The following is a 15392-nucleotide window of genomic DNA, read 5'->3' as shown; positions in this document are numbered from 1 at the left end:
GGAGCTGAGCACAGAACCAGAAGGGGGGACCTTTTGCCTCAGGATTTTTGTGAAAGGCAATCTGAGTCCTCAGGAAAGAATCAGAAGGTCCTCTGTAACTGACAGTTGGGGTGTTGGATTGAATATCAGAAGCTAGGGTTGGGGTGAACATCAGAAACCTTTTAAGCATGCTTGATCATAGAGGCATCAGCATGTTTTCATAGAATCATATAATAGAATTGCAAGGCTGGAAATGGCCTCCCAAAATTACCAAGCCCAACCCCAGCCCACCCACACCATGTCCAGTGACCACGTCCCTCAATGACACATCTCTATGGTTTCTTGGTGTACCTCCAGGGACTGACTCCACTGCTCCCTGGGCAGCTGTGCCACTGCATCACTGCATCATCCTAAGAAGAAATGTTTCCAAATATCCAACCTGACCTTCCCCAAAAGTAGAGGTTAAAATGTTATATCTACTTCTGCAATGAGATGTTGCTTGAGCTAAGAGGGTGCAGCAAGGCCAGCTCCGCGTTGTAGCTTTTCCTTTCATCTTGCATCGAAAGCAGGAAAGGCAAGTGGTTCCTTTCACCTCTCCAAGGTGCTGCATCTTGCAGAAGTCACCCTGGATTCGTCCCCCTTCTAGGCATGCAAAGGGCCAGCAGCTGGCTTGGTGTGGGGCAGCCTTAGATGGACAGGGATGGGGAGCGTGCATGAACAAGAATGAATGTTCCTAGGCAGGGATAAGAGGTAAAGGAATAAAATGATCTCTAGCTCTGAGTAAAAGAAGGAGAGAAAATCAAATTCCAGCAGCTACAAGCTGGCTACGTTATACCATCATAATCCAGAAATGAGCACTGATTCTGAAGAAGTCGCTTCTTCAAACTTTAACGCAACAATTAAGTATTCCATTGTCATGGCTCAATTAAATGGTATGGCCTGAGAAAATTGAGGATTGTAAAGTGAGGATGGAATGTGCTTTGATCCTCTTTCCAGGGTTATTGTTTCATTAATAAATGAACATGTCATTTGTCTCACCAGAGGGAGCTCCTGCCCTCCAGGCTTTTTCCCTTTTTTGTTCAGGTTTTATAAAGATGAATTTCCAGTGCTCTGAAATACCATGGATTAGTAGTTAAGCCTGACAGCACTTCGGGGAGTAGTGGGCTTAAAGTGCCTCACACAGGTCTCCAAAGCACTTGTTTACTAATAGAGGAAATCAGCGACCGTCTGCAGCTGCTGATATCGCATTACCATTTGGAAAGACAGTAGCTGAGATAACAAATCACACAGTTTTAATAATTACTCCTGCATTCCAGTTTTTTGTTTCCTGCATAACTGCAAAGGCTGGATTTCTTCCAAATAAACAGATAAAAACAGTATGGAACTTTTATCTTTTAATGATAATGACAACACATCATGTTTCACTAAAAGTTTCCTGCTGAATTTTTTATGCTTTTTCTTTTTTTTTTTTTCCCCTTCCTCCCCCCCCTTCCCTGATTTTCAGAGTTTCAATAAAACGTAATTATACTTTATAATTCCTCTCTTTTAATCTTCACTTCAAAAACTATTCACAGTTAGCAAGTTTGCGAGGCACGGGGAGGCAGAGCGGCCCCTTCCCCACATCGGGCTGCTCACGAATTCTGTCTTGGGGTAAACCTGTCACCAAACGGCACAACCCGAGCTGCTTTGCATTCAGATTAATAGCTTGCCTCATTTGAATGCGAAATAGCCCCATTTATGCGGTTATTAAAATAAATAAAGAAATGTAACAAAACCGTTTGGCAGCGAAAGGACGTTTTGAGCAAGGATGTGTCTTTTCTGTTCTTATTTCTTTCTTTACTTTCTTCTTCTTTTTTTTTTACATCCTGAATGGAATAGACTTTGGTGTCAGGATGCTTTCGTATCAATGGCGAGGCACTAAAAGCCTGTAAGAACCGAATGGTGAACGTGTACTCTGGGAGCCAGAAAGTTCTCGTTACCCCAAAACCTAATCAGATTTCAGGGGTTTTAGTGTGAGTAAGTCTTCACATCTTGTCCTCTGCTATGTCGAGAGAAATGCCATCAGTTTCATTAAGAACTCCCGTTCCTAAATAATTCCATGGATTTCTTTAGAAGAGCAGAGAAGAGGAGGAGGGGAGGAATGCCACAATTGCACCTTCCTCTCCCAACCCAAAATATCCAGACTTGAAGGTAAGGTAAACTTTTCTCACAGCTTTTAGTTTGCTTACCACCAGCCCATGTTCCACTGGGTGATTAAAGAAAGCTTTTTTAAAGCATTACTTCAGAATGATCTTAATTGGTGCAAGGTTGAGCCCTTTCTAGGAGGGGAGGGAAAAGGTTGAATAGCCTTTTCAAGTCACATGAAAGTTTCTAGGATGAATGTACGATAATTAGATTAATAAGTAGCTTAATTTATCACAGCTAAGGATTTCAACAGCCACACATTAGAGCAAGGGGAAAAAAAAAAAGATTAGTGTGATTCCAGTTTGTAAAAAAAAAAAAAAAAAAAAAAAAAGGAAAAAATTGTACTGAAACTTGATTAACCTTAAACACAAAGTGCCTTTCTTTTTGTGTGTAAATTCAGTGGTTTAAGGGGGAAAAAAAACAGTGAAATAATCAGGAAAGTCCTGTTCCATTCCTTTCTGTGTGCTGGCTAATGAGAGATATCAGGGCTGTGCAAAAACAGCTTTTCCCTGTGAGGTTATTCTTCCCAGAATGTGGATTTAAATGGGATCTGCAGCCTCTGTGCCTGTTGAAGAGCCTGAAGATCCACGTGAGGTGTGAGACAACGGGGCTGAAAACACCCCCAACAGCAGCCTTTTACATTTGAAAATGATAGAAATGGAAGCAGCAAGAAAATAGGTGAAATAATATTTATTCTATTGGAACGCAAAGTTCTGTTCACCTTGGTGCTGGCAATGCAAAGCGAGAGCAAGGAGCCCAGAGGTGCACAAAACAGCTGTAGCCAAAGCTGACGCCAAGTGTGCAATTACCAATGCTAATTAGCCCCACAATATTCACCCGTGCTGTATCCAAAGTGTGCCATCATCATTTATGGGCACTCACATCAGGTGTCATTAATCCATCTCCGGAATGTCGCTGCCTTGTCCAGCGAGGTTCCCCATGCTTTTTAGGAAGTCAGTGTTGGGCCCAAAGGATGGGGTTCAGCTCTCCGTGCTCCGAGCCCCAATTTGAAACAGGCCCATAAGGGGAAGGAACATTCCTCCCCTAGGAAACAGCAAATGACTCCAAGCCTAAAACAATAATAAGGCTGCGATGGAATGAGAAACGGGGATGGTTGCTTTTAATTTTATCTCATACTTAAGAGGCGCCCACGAGTGCTAATGAAAGGCAGGGAGTGGTGGGTGCAATTAGGGCACAGATAACACGCCTTGCACACGCCGCAGAGTCTGAGAGGTTAGCACCAGCACGGGGAGATCATCCCAATCAAAGTGGCTGAGGGCACTTGTGCATCGGCCTGTTTGATAAGATTGATAAGTGTATCCAGTAGCTTAGGAGAATCGATTTCCACCACCAGAGATCTCCCCGGATGCTCTCATCCTTTCTTCTGTTTATATGAAAGTGAAGCTTTAAAGATGCTTTATCGTCTAGTGGCGAATATGACACAGAGTTACAAACGGAATCTTTTTTTAATCTCAGAGTGGAAAATTTAAGCGGGGCAGTGGTTCGCTTTAATTATGTATATTGAACAAATTTGAAGAGATGAGAAGAAACTTGTTTTTCAGCCCACTGAACCCAAGTGCTTGCCTGTAATCTAAAATGGGTATCTAATTATTGTTTAACATTATTTATTTAGGAGGAGTTACGACCTCTAATTTGCCTTTAAATGATTAATTTAGTGTTTAAATAAAGCTCCTTTTATTTAATAATGTTTTCTTTAACCAATCTTCACTAATGTCAATAAACTCTTTGTTTAACCTTCTTAAAGGAAACATTTTTCTCAGCTCTGAGACAATTACAAATTGCCAAAACCCATATGGAAAAATGAGCTAAGTAATTATCTAATATTACTGCAGTGTGCTTAAGAAGAGAATATTCCACCCCAGTAATGCAAAGCAGGGGGGAAGAAACAAGCTTTCCTAACCATTGAGCTCCTTCACCCATGGGGAAGGGTCTTGGTAGCACCCTCCTGTATATTGATGCCCGTGGCCACAAGGGATGAGCTCACATACAGGGCAAGGGAGCACCAATCACTGCCCTGAAACTCAGCTCCAGGCCTTTGGCTCTTTTCTCAAAGAGGTAACATACATATAATGGCACATGTATGTTACCTTATAGTACATACTGGCTAACAGACTTCAAAATGAGCACCTGCTGTGTGTTGAGCACCATTTCTACGTGATAAAAGTGGTATTTGTGACAAGCTCTGTGTATGTTCTCTTGATTTTGTTTAGATCCTCTGTGCCTTGCTCTGCAGTATGGCGTGTCACCAGAGCTAGGAAAATAATGAGAAACAATAGGTTGCACTAACAGAGACTAAACAATGTCCAGGAGACCAGAAAGTGGGGAAGTAATGGACAAGAAGGAGAGACAGAGCTTCAAGGAAGGAGCAAGATTACAGAGGATGGCAAAGGGTAAAAGGAAGGAAGAAAATCCAGGATGTGAGATTCACAGGTTTGTGCCAGTCTGGTTGTGGAGTCTCCATGGATGGAAACTCCTCAATCTCTCATGGTCCAGTGGTCAACCAGCTTCAAGGCAAATAACACCCTCCCTGTACTGGGAATGGAATGTCCTGGATGGAATGACTTCTCAATCTTGGACTTGATTTGTTATTGACCCAAAAGTTCATGTTGGGACCAAGGAACGTCTCCAGCAAGTGAATGTGTGGCAGTTTTGTTTTTATAGCGGGAGTAATGCCTGAAGCTGCTCAGGAGCTGTGGGACAGCAGCAGGGTAGAAACATCTGTCTCCTCAAGGTGTGGTCTGCAAAGATGTCACATGTGGGAAAAGAAGGGATGGGAAGATAGACAACAAACCAGGAAGGGGAAAAACTCTCAAAAGGGCAACAGATATTAAGAGGTGTGAGACTCAACCAAACCTTAGGAGCAGAGCGACAGAAGACTATAAGAAATGTGAGTCCACATTGGTTATTGTCTGTAGGTCAAGTAATATCAAGGTCAACAGAGACCTTGGCACTGCAGTTCACAAAGAGCAAAGCTGCCTTGGAGTGGCTGGAAGCTCAGCAAGCATTAGGTGTCCAAAGCATCTTGTTCTTCCTCCACATCCTTAGCTCATTACAATACACACATAGGCTGATACACTGGCATGGGCAATTCACCAGGGATTTGAAAGGTGAGAAAGTCCATGTTCAGCTTTTTCTTTCTCTCTCGTCATATCCTAACAATTATAGACTATTCCTTGGAAATTCAGACTAAGCCCACACAACAGCAGAGCCCAGCTGATGCCATCAATGCAACTAGGAATCTCTTAGCACTCACCTGCAAGTGAACCTCCATGTAAGTGATGAGACTGGGACCAACACATGAAGAAGGATCTGGGGACCCCCAGGCTCCCTTCCAAAGCCAGCAGAGTTGTATGAGCTGCTACCTTGGCATCTCCTCAGAGCTGGGTCAGCACATCAGGGGTGAAGAGGAGTTGAGTCCTGCCATTAGCTCTGGCCTTGGTTTTCCACATTTCCTCTTCCAATGAATGCAGCTGCACACCAGTCCAGATGTTCAAAGAAGGACCAGCCTCCCACAGACCCTATGGGAAAGATGAACAAAAGGACAGTGAGCAACTACATGTCTTAAAATCTTCAGTTCACAAGCCACCATGAGCTGTTCACCCTGCACATGATAGGAAGCAAAGCATATTCTCAGCTGCGTTACAGGTGAACAAGCAGATGTTGTTGCCCTCAGGCAGCTTGAGGAGATACCATCACTTTCTGAACACAGTGTGTTAAAGATGAACCTTTAAAATAGCTGATGACCTTCGGCCTGCTAACTCCATGTGTGCCCAGCTGCTCTTTAGGGGTCAAGAAATGTCTGGTTAAAAGCTCCTGCTCCACCTTCCATGCAGCATGGCCAAGTCCCCTGAGACTTGCTTGGCAGCCCAATCACATAGGGAGCTGAATCATAGTACACATAGTACACTAGAGTCCTCTCAATGTTAGGATGTGGCATGGCCACAATGGAAGTGAGAATAATATTCCCAGGAAACACCTAAAAATCTCTGCTGTGACATAAAGGAAGCAAAGGTCTCTGCATCAGCCAATGCAGTGTCCTCAAATAGAGATGGGATGCAGCCAAACTTGTATTATTGTTATTTAATAAGTAAGTTATTGTGCCTTTTTTCTTTTTAATCCACAATAGGAAATGGGTAGGTATGGCACCGAGGAATATGGTTAGTGGACATGGTGAGGACAGCTTGATGGCTGGGCTAGATGGATAAGATCTTAGCAATCTTTTCCAAAGTTAATGATTTTATGACTTTACGAAAGGATAAATCAAAGGGCTTTTCCATTCATCATCTCTTTAGACAGGACTTGCGCAGTGCTCTCAGCTGCTGAAAAACCTCACTAACCTAAACTAAGTGAAAACTTAAGGATCAAATGGAGCTGTAAACTGCTAGTTAGAAAAGAACTTAGCTTTCACACCTCTGTTAGCTTTTCATCAACCCTGCAAAATTCCCACTGCCTGCATGGACAGGAATGGGTAATACTGTTTGATGAATGAATAAAATATCAGGTAGGAGGCACTTTGTTTGCCTGGATCTTCATTATCTTCATCCCCACCCTCCTGAGGTCGTATGTAGGCTGTATGTCTGGGCTGGTGTGCTTTTCCGTTCTGGTTATTCGTTGTTTGGCTTGTATAAGCAGCTACTACCATGGAGCCCTGGAGGTAGCTCAAAGTTGAAGTTGTTTCCCCTTTCATCTTACATCATTATTTAAAGTGACAGCACTATGGATTTTGTTCTGGGGCTACAAATTCATCTAGATTACGTACCCCACTGTAAATCACCGCAGTGAAATACAGAATTGGTAGCTTTTCTGAGAGAGACAAAACAACTAAAAAGAATAGGCAGTTCTAGCAATGAGAGAGGACAAGCTGGTAGAATATTAGGAAAAAATTCTACTCCAAAGGAGTGGTGCTGCAGTGGCACATCTGCCCAAGGACTGGTGGGGTCACCATCCCTGAAGGTGTTGAAGAACCATGGAGATGTGGCACTGAGGGATGTGGGCAGTGGGCATGGTGGGTATGGGCTGGGGTTGTGCTTGGGGATCATGGAGGTCTCTTCCAACCTGAATGGTTCTATGAGTCTGTGATTCTACAAGTATTTTTACACCTCGCCGTAACAACCCTCAAAGCCAGAGAAACATATTCCTCCGCGATTCTGTTTTTGTTTTGCTCTCTTGTTTATTTTCATCTTAACATTAATTGCCCCATAAAGTCTGCTTGGTTTTATCAATTAGCTTTTGCGGTGAGAAAATATTTTAGCTCCTAATACAGCGTAATGATTTTTTTTCCCTATTTGCTGAGGGGGTTATTAATAAATGTCCCCACTGGGGTTAGAACTCTGGTGCACTGGTGTTTGCTTTAGGGGAAATGAGGGATTGGAGGAAAATCCTAACCAAACGGAGCCGTAATTAGAGGGAAAGCAGCTGCAATTAGAACTATATGTTCGCCTACACCCATGGCACGCGGGGACAGACCTCCCCTTGACTCAGGCAGGGATGGCAGCAGCAGCTCTGCCATGGCAGAAAGGGGAAAGCTGTGGGTTTCCCTTCATTTCCAGATGTTGCACCATGCATTCAGCATATTTTCCAAGGAAAAGCCTTTCAAGGGAGATTTCTTCTCAGCAGAGAAGCCAACTGCAGACTCCTCTGGGTTGGGATTTCACCCTGATCTTCCACTCCTTGCTATTTATTTAGCCTGAACTGCTGCCACCAGCCCTGCTGGACTCTCTGGTCAGCTGCCAGCAGAGAAGGTCCTTCAAACACCGCATCCCAGTGCACATCAGACACCCTCACTGCTACCTGCAGAGTCTTCTCCTGTGTCTAGAGGTTCTCCAGGGCTGGATGGCAAAGCCTGGCAAACCTAGACCTCTTTCCTGCTGCCACAAAAGGCTTTGTTCACCAAGGAGAGGACCAGACACCATCCCTGCAGCTTTCCTTCCTGCTACAAATCTGAATTCATCATTGCAGGGAAATGAGGCAGCTAATAGGCTGTCCTAGCAATATCAAATCCAGCCACGAGACGCAAGTTTCTAGAAAGATGAATTTTCCAGCCTGCAGCCTGATGGGAATTCAGGCTGAGTTAAAACACTAGTGTTTGACTTTATCAATTAGCCGAACAACATTAAACACTTTCATACAGCAAGGACACATATGGAATAATAATAAAAAAGCGCAACAGATGTGCAGTGCTGCTTAATATGGCTTTTAGCTTAATTCATCTCATTGCAGAAAGCTGTAATTCTCATGGTTTCTGAACACCAGTGACTGATGTAACATGTTGTCCTTTCCTCTTTTTTTTTGGATATAAAAAAACCCCAAACCAAAACAATTACTATTATAGCACTATTAGCTTTAAGGATTTACAGCTTTGCTTCTTTCACAGCAGAGATCAGAAGTAATATAATTTGTTCTGGGAGAACCTGACCATGTCCTTACAAGCCTCTGCAGGGCACCTCATATTGGTATTCCCTATAGCTGCCCCATACAGCCCTGTGTAGGAAACAGGTTAGGAGCTGGTTGGTTCTGTAACTAACCAGACCCATGTTTGAGTGCAATCTCCAGCCCACCACATCCAGAGAAAGCAGATAGAAAGCAGCAGCATGGTGCAAAGGCTCATCACAGAATCATAGAATGGTTGGGTTGAAAGGTACCTTAAAGGTCATCCAGTCCCAACCCCTGCCAAAGTCTGGGTGCCTCCAACCAGGTCAGGACCCCTTCCAGCCTGGCTATGGGCATCTCTAGGGATGGAAACATCCATACCTTCTTTGGCAACTTGCTCCAGTGCCTCACCACTCGCTGAGTAAAGAATATCTTCTCAAATTCCCACCACCTACATGTAATAGAGGAGGGGTTTAGCCCATCACTGAACTGCATCCACCAGAGAGTAGATCTTGCTAAGCCCCCAAAAGATGCAAGCTGTGCAAACACCAGAAAAGTCACCTAAATGAGGATGGGTCTTGATATTCCCTTTGGAAAACATCTGCTGTAGATAGAAAGCCTGAAACACCACGTGGGTGAAGCAGGTACTCAACCACCAGCATTGCTGAAGCAAGAACAGCTGACCCTCAGTAGCTGTGTATGGTTCATATTCTATTGCTCTTCCCAGCAAAAGCATTCAGGCTTTGCATGGAGGAGGGGAGAACTGAACCAGCAGAACCAGCACCTTTTCAAAACAAAGCTTTCTATCCTGGCAGAAGCAAACATGTTACCATCAACTCTATGAGGGCTCATGCTCTGTTGGTATCTACTCTGATTCCTGGCAAGACACCCACCACAACTAGATAGTTGTTCAAACCCAGAACCTTTCCAAATCACCATAAAACTGTCTATTCTTGACTCAGCTGACTATTTAGTTTCCTCTGTTTCCTTCTTATCTTTTATGTGTGTGTGTAAGTGTGTCTCTCCATGCATCTCTCTAATCACACACACATTATGGGCACAAGATGTATGTCAACACTCAGAGAAGCTTATTATTTACTTGAAAAATTGTTTTAAAGGAATACACATTATAGGGTGGAAGCAATAATCACAGAATCATAGAATCGAGTTGGAAGCGACTCTTTAAGGCTAACTGGACCAACCCCCATGCCATGAATGGGAACAGAACTCCATTCAGCCTGGCCTTGGCTGTCTCCAGGGATGAAGCACCCACCATCTCTCTGGGCAACCTGAGCCAGTGCTTCACTTGCTGTAAGAAATGTTTTCCTTATATCCTACCTACACCCTCCCCCTCTTTTAGTTGGAAACCATTTCCCCTCATCCTGTCACAACAGCCCCTGCTGAAGAGTCCATCCCCTCCTTTCTTACAGTCCCCCTTTAGATACTGAAAGAATAGCATACAGCTGTGCATGCACACCAACCAACACCTATGTCTTAGCATCTTTATGTATAATCACGTGTGTACACACATACACAACAAACGCATGGTATGCTCTTTAGCTAAATGCAGAACTCAGTGCTGTACCCTTTCCTCCCTGTGCTTAAGGCTGTGAAATGAAGCACAGGTGTTTAGAGTCACTTTTATTACATTGACAGCGCCTGAAACAGCACAACCTATTGCGGCTGCTTTGACACAGCCGTTAATTTTCACTTGCAGCTGTGGCAATTAGAAAGTGTACTTAATAGAGTGTCATGTTAATTGTTGCAGAGTTAACCAATTTCTCCATTTAATTGTCAATTGATTAACCTATTGAAATGGTAAGTGACTCAGTTTCCTTCCAGAACAAACAGTAGCTACATATTGTAGCTCCATCCAGCTGGAGGGGGTACTCTGTGATTTGCTCAGGCTCAGTGTGCTGGTATTTTTCTACACCTCCCTGAGCTTTTAATTAGATGAGCCAATTTTACATGTATTTGTCTGCTGGAAAGGTTATCTGTGCTGGAGCTGACCTGCAGAGACAAGGTTGAGCCTAGCGGTCTTAATAGAAAAGGTTTTCAGCTATGACTGCCGTACTTGATTGCATTGTAATGGTAATTAACTTGAGACTTGGCCTCCCTCAATGTTTTTTTGTAGCTTTAACTATGCAATGAGATGTTTCCTCTGTCATATATATGCACTTATTAAGCTCTCATTGGATTCTAATATGCATGCAAATAGTCAAGAGTTTCTTAAGGCTAATACTACACTATGTAGATTGTAGTGCCATTAAGTCACTACAAAGATGTAGCCCGCAGCAAACTTAGAAGGCTCCTTTTCCTGTGAGTGTAGGCGAGGCTTGAGTTCTCATTTCTGTGCTTTGCTTAAACCTAAAGGAGGAAGAATTCCCTCTACGTAGTTTCGTTGCCTTTCATCCGAGGGATACTCCACGCGACAGCACGTTTTAAGGCTTTATTCTTACAGAGCTATCCCGAAAGTGCACTTGTGCTCTACAAGGAAGATTGCAACGTTCTCAATTCAGTATTTCCAAGTCGGTTTGTAATCCATCCCCAGCCCTACTCCTTTCTCTGAGCGGCCCGTTTGAAAGCCCCCGGTATCTCCTGTGTTTCTGCATGTTCTTTTACAGTACGGCGCTGTCATTTAATTACGGGACAATCCACCACAACTGAGCAAGCATTTTCATCATTGATAATGTTGGTAGCAGGCAACTGAGACAAAATGATTACAAACCTATGTTGCGCTCAATAGTCCTTTAGAGGATTTCTCTCTTAATAGCGCTGCCTCATTCATGTTTGGTTCAGTACATTTGTCCTTTAAAAAAGGCATAGATTAGGAGAGTTTCAGGGTAGGTTAATAACTCAACTGAAAATGGCTGCTCGCATTGTCAAAGTCTGTTCCTGCAGTTGCCTGGTGCTTTCTTCAGTTCTTCCACACTGCAGCTTTGGCCCAGTTGGTAAACAGCTTAAGTCCAGACATCTTTTCATTCTCTGCGCAGCGGATTGAAATAAAAATGCATATAAGTGGCGACTGACTGGCGCTGGCCTGACAATAGCCTGTAACATTATGCAAGGGTATTTACATAGGAATAAGGCCTTGGTAAAGAAGACAGGGGCAATTAATGACTAGGGCCACACATATAAGGAAAGTTTGTCCAATCCTTTCTTCAATAAAGATCTTTTGTAAAGTGCTATGGAAACTCATGGAGGCCCCCAAACAGATTAGGAGAGGGACTTTTGTGGTGTGTTTTTTGTTGATTTTTTAATTTATTTTATTTTTTTTAACTTGAAGCTAAAAGGGACAAATTCTGTAAATTCTGCATTTTAGATTTTTTTTATTTTATTTTTTTCTATTGTGATTCCCCCACACCCTTATTCTATTCCCCCTACAGGGACCAGTTGAGTGCAGCTACTTTCATAGGAGGAAGCACGGGGGAGGGGGGAAAAGAAAGCAAGCGAGCAATATACCTCCACCAGGGAGCACAGTGGAGGCTCAGGGCTTGTAGGAGACCTGTCAGGAAGCTTGACTCCTTCTGCTCACACAGGTTTGGCATTTAAGCTAATTTGTAAGCATTTAGGGCCTGACTCTGATCTCCCTTTCACTACTTGCTGGAGCTGTCAAAGCACTTCCCAACAGAAATAAGGTAGGGACCCTGCCAGCTGGATTTGGCCCTTTCTCTACTCTTTTGTCCTGGTGGATTTGGGCATAAGTAATTCTGACAAAACAAGGACCCCCACATCCTAGCATGGGTTGTGGAGCTGATAGTGGAGCATCTTCATGGATGTGGAATCCTTCCAGATGGGCTGCCCTCTGCAAGGCTGACATACAGGGGAAGGTTTACATGCTTCTCTTTTTCTACTTGTAGGGCTCAGCTCAAGGCTTGTGGATACCAATGAGTCCACTTCTATTTCCCTAGGGGGACACCAGCCCAAATAACCACGAGCCAAAGACAGCGCAAAAATCCTAGTCAATGAGTTCTACTCTAGTGAGTCTCAGGCCTGAGAATTTCATGGCCCTGCTGAGGACCTCATTTTCCATGGGTGGCCATGGCAAATCTGTTGATGACAACTTGAACGTGTCCATGGCAGTTAAGCAGTTCCAACTTTCAGGCTCAGACATTGGTGTTCAAAGACTTTATTCATATTCTCATGACTGGTAGAGGACCTCTGCTTGGGTTGATGCTGTAGTCTTTTAAGCACACTTTCCAGAGAGCTGTAGGTCTCTGTTTTGAGAGCAGAGATTCTTCTGTTGAACCCATTGTATATATTCAAGAAGACAACACTTTGATGGACATCAGCATATTGGTAAGCATCAGTGAAGAAAGCCTCGTTGATTTTTCTATAGTTCTGCAAAGTTTGAAGCCATTTGATGATCTGCTCGTTGGATCTTTGTCCTCTTAAGTGATTTTTATAGCATATAACTCAAGAGAAAAATATACTTCCTGGGAAGCATATTCTTCTGGTTATGCCACTTTCTTTATTCAGAATAAATTAAGACATCAACACTCCCATGGAAATTAATTCCTGAAATGCTTTCTGGACACTGAAGAGGGGGAAACAAACATTAATAACACAAATGTGTGGTTCCTGTGAGAGGAGTGTGGATGGAGCAGAGAATGTGATTCTGTTTCAGCCCTGGAAAGCTGCAGAAATCAATGCTTCATTCAAGGCTATTGATCAGTCCTAAATTAATTAGACTTCAAGGCTTATGGCAGTTGATAAGACAACTTGTTAATTTAGTCATTGATAGTGTTTTCCCTAAAGCAGCAAATACCCTCTTTCTCAGAAAAGACATTTCTTGCACTTGCTACCCAACATTTTTCACCCTCTTTTTTTTTATTATTTAAAAAAAAAAAAAGAAAATCACTTTACATTTAAATTAAGATAAGGATTGGATGGGGAGATGCTTCCATTTTACCCCTATTTGCCTTCCTTTGCTCTAACGTCGGAGCGGGTTGTTGATAACATCTGATGTAATTTAATAGGACGGCAGCATAACGTTTAGCTTCTTCAACCCCGGCCCATTGACGGCGATGTTCATTTGGGAAAGCAGTTGGGGGAGGAGGAGGAGGGAGCAGACCCACTTTCTAACTATGTTTTTAAAATGGCAAACCCAGGGCTCCTGCTTCCCAGGCGAGGAGGATGCTCGTGGCAGCTGACAAAGGCACGGGGAGCGCTGGTGCTGCAAGCCATGAATGAGACGAAGGTATCCCAGAATACCCCGGACATCGGGCCGTACTTCCTGCTGGCTGGGAAGGACAAAAGGACAAAGCCGAAGGAGTGCCGGGGTCCCACCACCAGCTCTTGGAGGCACCAGTCTGCTACCAACAGCACTCCAACCCTCGGAGAATGCTAATAAGCCACTGAAGAGCTCGGCTTTCCTGCCATAATTCTATAGCGCCGTCGAGGACCCCATAGTGTTCACTAAATAAAGACAACTAATTGAGAATTTTTTGCACATTTTGCTCTGTGGACTTGTTGTTCAGGCTGTTCGTTGGGGAGAATGTCCCCCTACTGACAACAGGGGCCGATTGTTTTGGCAGCCGCCGGGTTAGCGCGAGTTCCCGGCTCTGGGGCTGACTTTCCAAGTATGACAAAAATGTTTAATTTTGGATTTCTTTTTTTTTTTTTTTTTTTTTTTTCCCTTCTTTTAATTATGTGGCTGAGAATTATTTTGGCTTTGTGGAGAACAAGCCCGTCTGGTGTTCACGTAGAAAAAGAATATTGCTGGCGTGGATTCTCAGCATTAAACCTTAGGTCTTTCTTCCTCTTTATTTCCCCTCTCTCACTCTTTTTCCCTCCCTCTCTCACTCTGTTTTTGCTGGTTTTTGGTTGTTTTATTATTATTATTATTATTATTATTTTTCTTAACTGTATTTTCTATGGCGAGGCCTGCATTTTTGTGTCTGCAGGTGACACTTTGATTGAAACTAAAATTAATAAATCAGCTGAAAAGCTCACACCTACAGCTCACAGCAGGGCCTTGAAAACACGGTTATAAAGGGAGCTTTATGCCCTTGTGTAAAGAAGGAATAAATTACAGAAGCACTTGTTGCCCTTGGACTCGATTTTGCTTTGCAGCCTGGTATCTTATTTTTGGAGCTTATTGTTAATCAACAGGTTCCTTGTAGGTTTAGCAGGTGACTTTGCTATTAATCTCCTATTTGACCACTATAGCATATTAATGAGGTAGGATTCTGGATGTGGCTATGTCTCCAGCACGAGGAATTAGTTTAAAAGGTGCACTCTTTACTCAATTGCCCACAGTTAACGATGCTGCAGCCCAAATGCAAAGTAGCATTTTCTGCAGCTTGTGTAGCATTAAGAGTGTTTTACTAACATTATGTTCCTCACTGTGCTTTTCTTCTGTTGTATACTTATTTCTTCTCCATGGAGGGCTATTATCAGGCTTACCGGTCCTTCCTTTTTTGCTGTGTTTTTGGGGGCTTTCTTCATTTCGCGTTCCCCTAACAAAATAATGAAATTACATATAAATGACAAAATGATATCCTTCCATATTAATGCACACCTTGGTTTTAATTAAACAATTTTGGTGGGCTTGGAAGGACCGTTGGATTTAAATGAAATGCTCGGCTCAACATTTCTCCTCAAAACTAGCTTAATAAATATCATTATAAAGTGCCGGAATTCAATCAGCCCCATTTCACCTTGTGTTTTGGGTCTGATTTAAGCTTGAAGTGAGGATACCTATAGGGGTAGTTTAAGAACATAAAGAAAAGCTGAGGATTTAAGTCTTAAATTTGTAATTACAAGGATCTGCCAAAATACATAATATTATGAGACGGGCTACAAAACACCCCGGTGGAAACAACAGCTTTGTTGTA

General features: G+C 43.1%; 1 long non-coding RNA gene across 1 annotated transcript in view; it reads right to left on the bottom strand.

Annotated features, from left to right (window-relative positions):
• LOC140253088 (uncharacterized) overlaps positions 1-15392 on the bottom strand; it is a 90833-nt gene that overhangs the window by 32397 nt on the left and 43044 nt on the right. The window contains exon 2 of the long non-coding RNA XR_011903767.1: positions 5438-5702. This is a non-coding gene — a long non-coding RNA (uncharacterized lncRNA). The remainder of the gene's footprint in view (positions 1-5437; positions 5703-15392) is intronic.

The sequence above is a fragment of the Excalfactoria chinensis genome, chromosome 5 (genome assembly GCF_039878825.1).
Source record: "Excalfactoria chinensis isolate bCotChi1 chromosome 5, bCotChi1.hap2, whole genome shotgun sequence".
NCBI lineage: Eukaryota > Metazoa > Chordata > Aves > Galliformes > Phasianidae > Excalfactoria > Excalfactoria chinensis.
The sequence above is the reverse complement of the archived record's forward strand: the minus strand, read 5'-3'. Positions and strand labels throughout refer to the sequence as shown.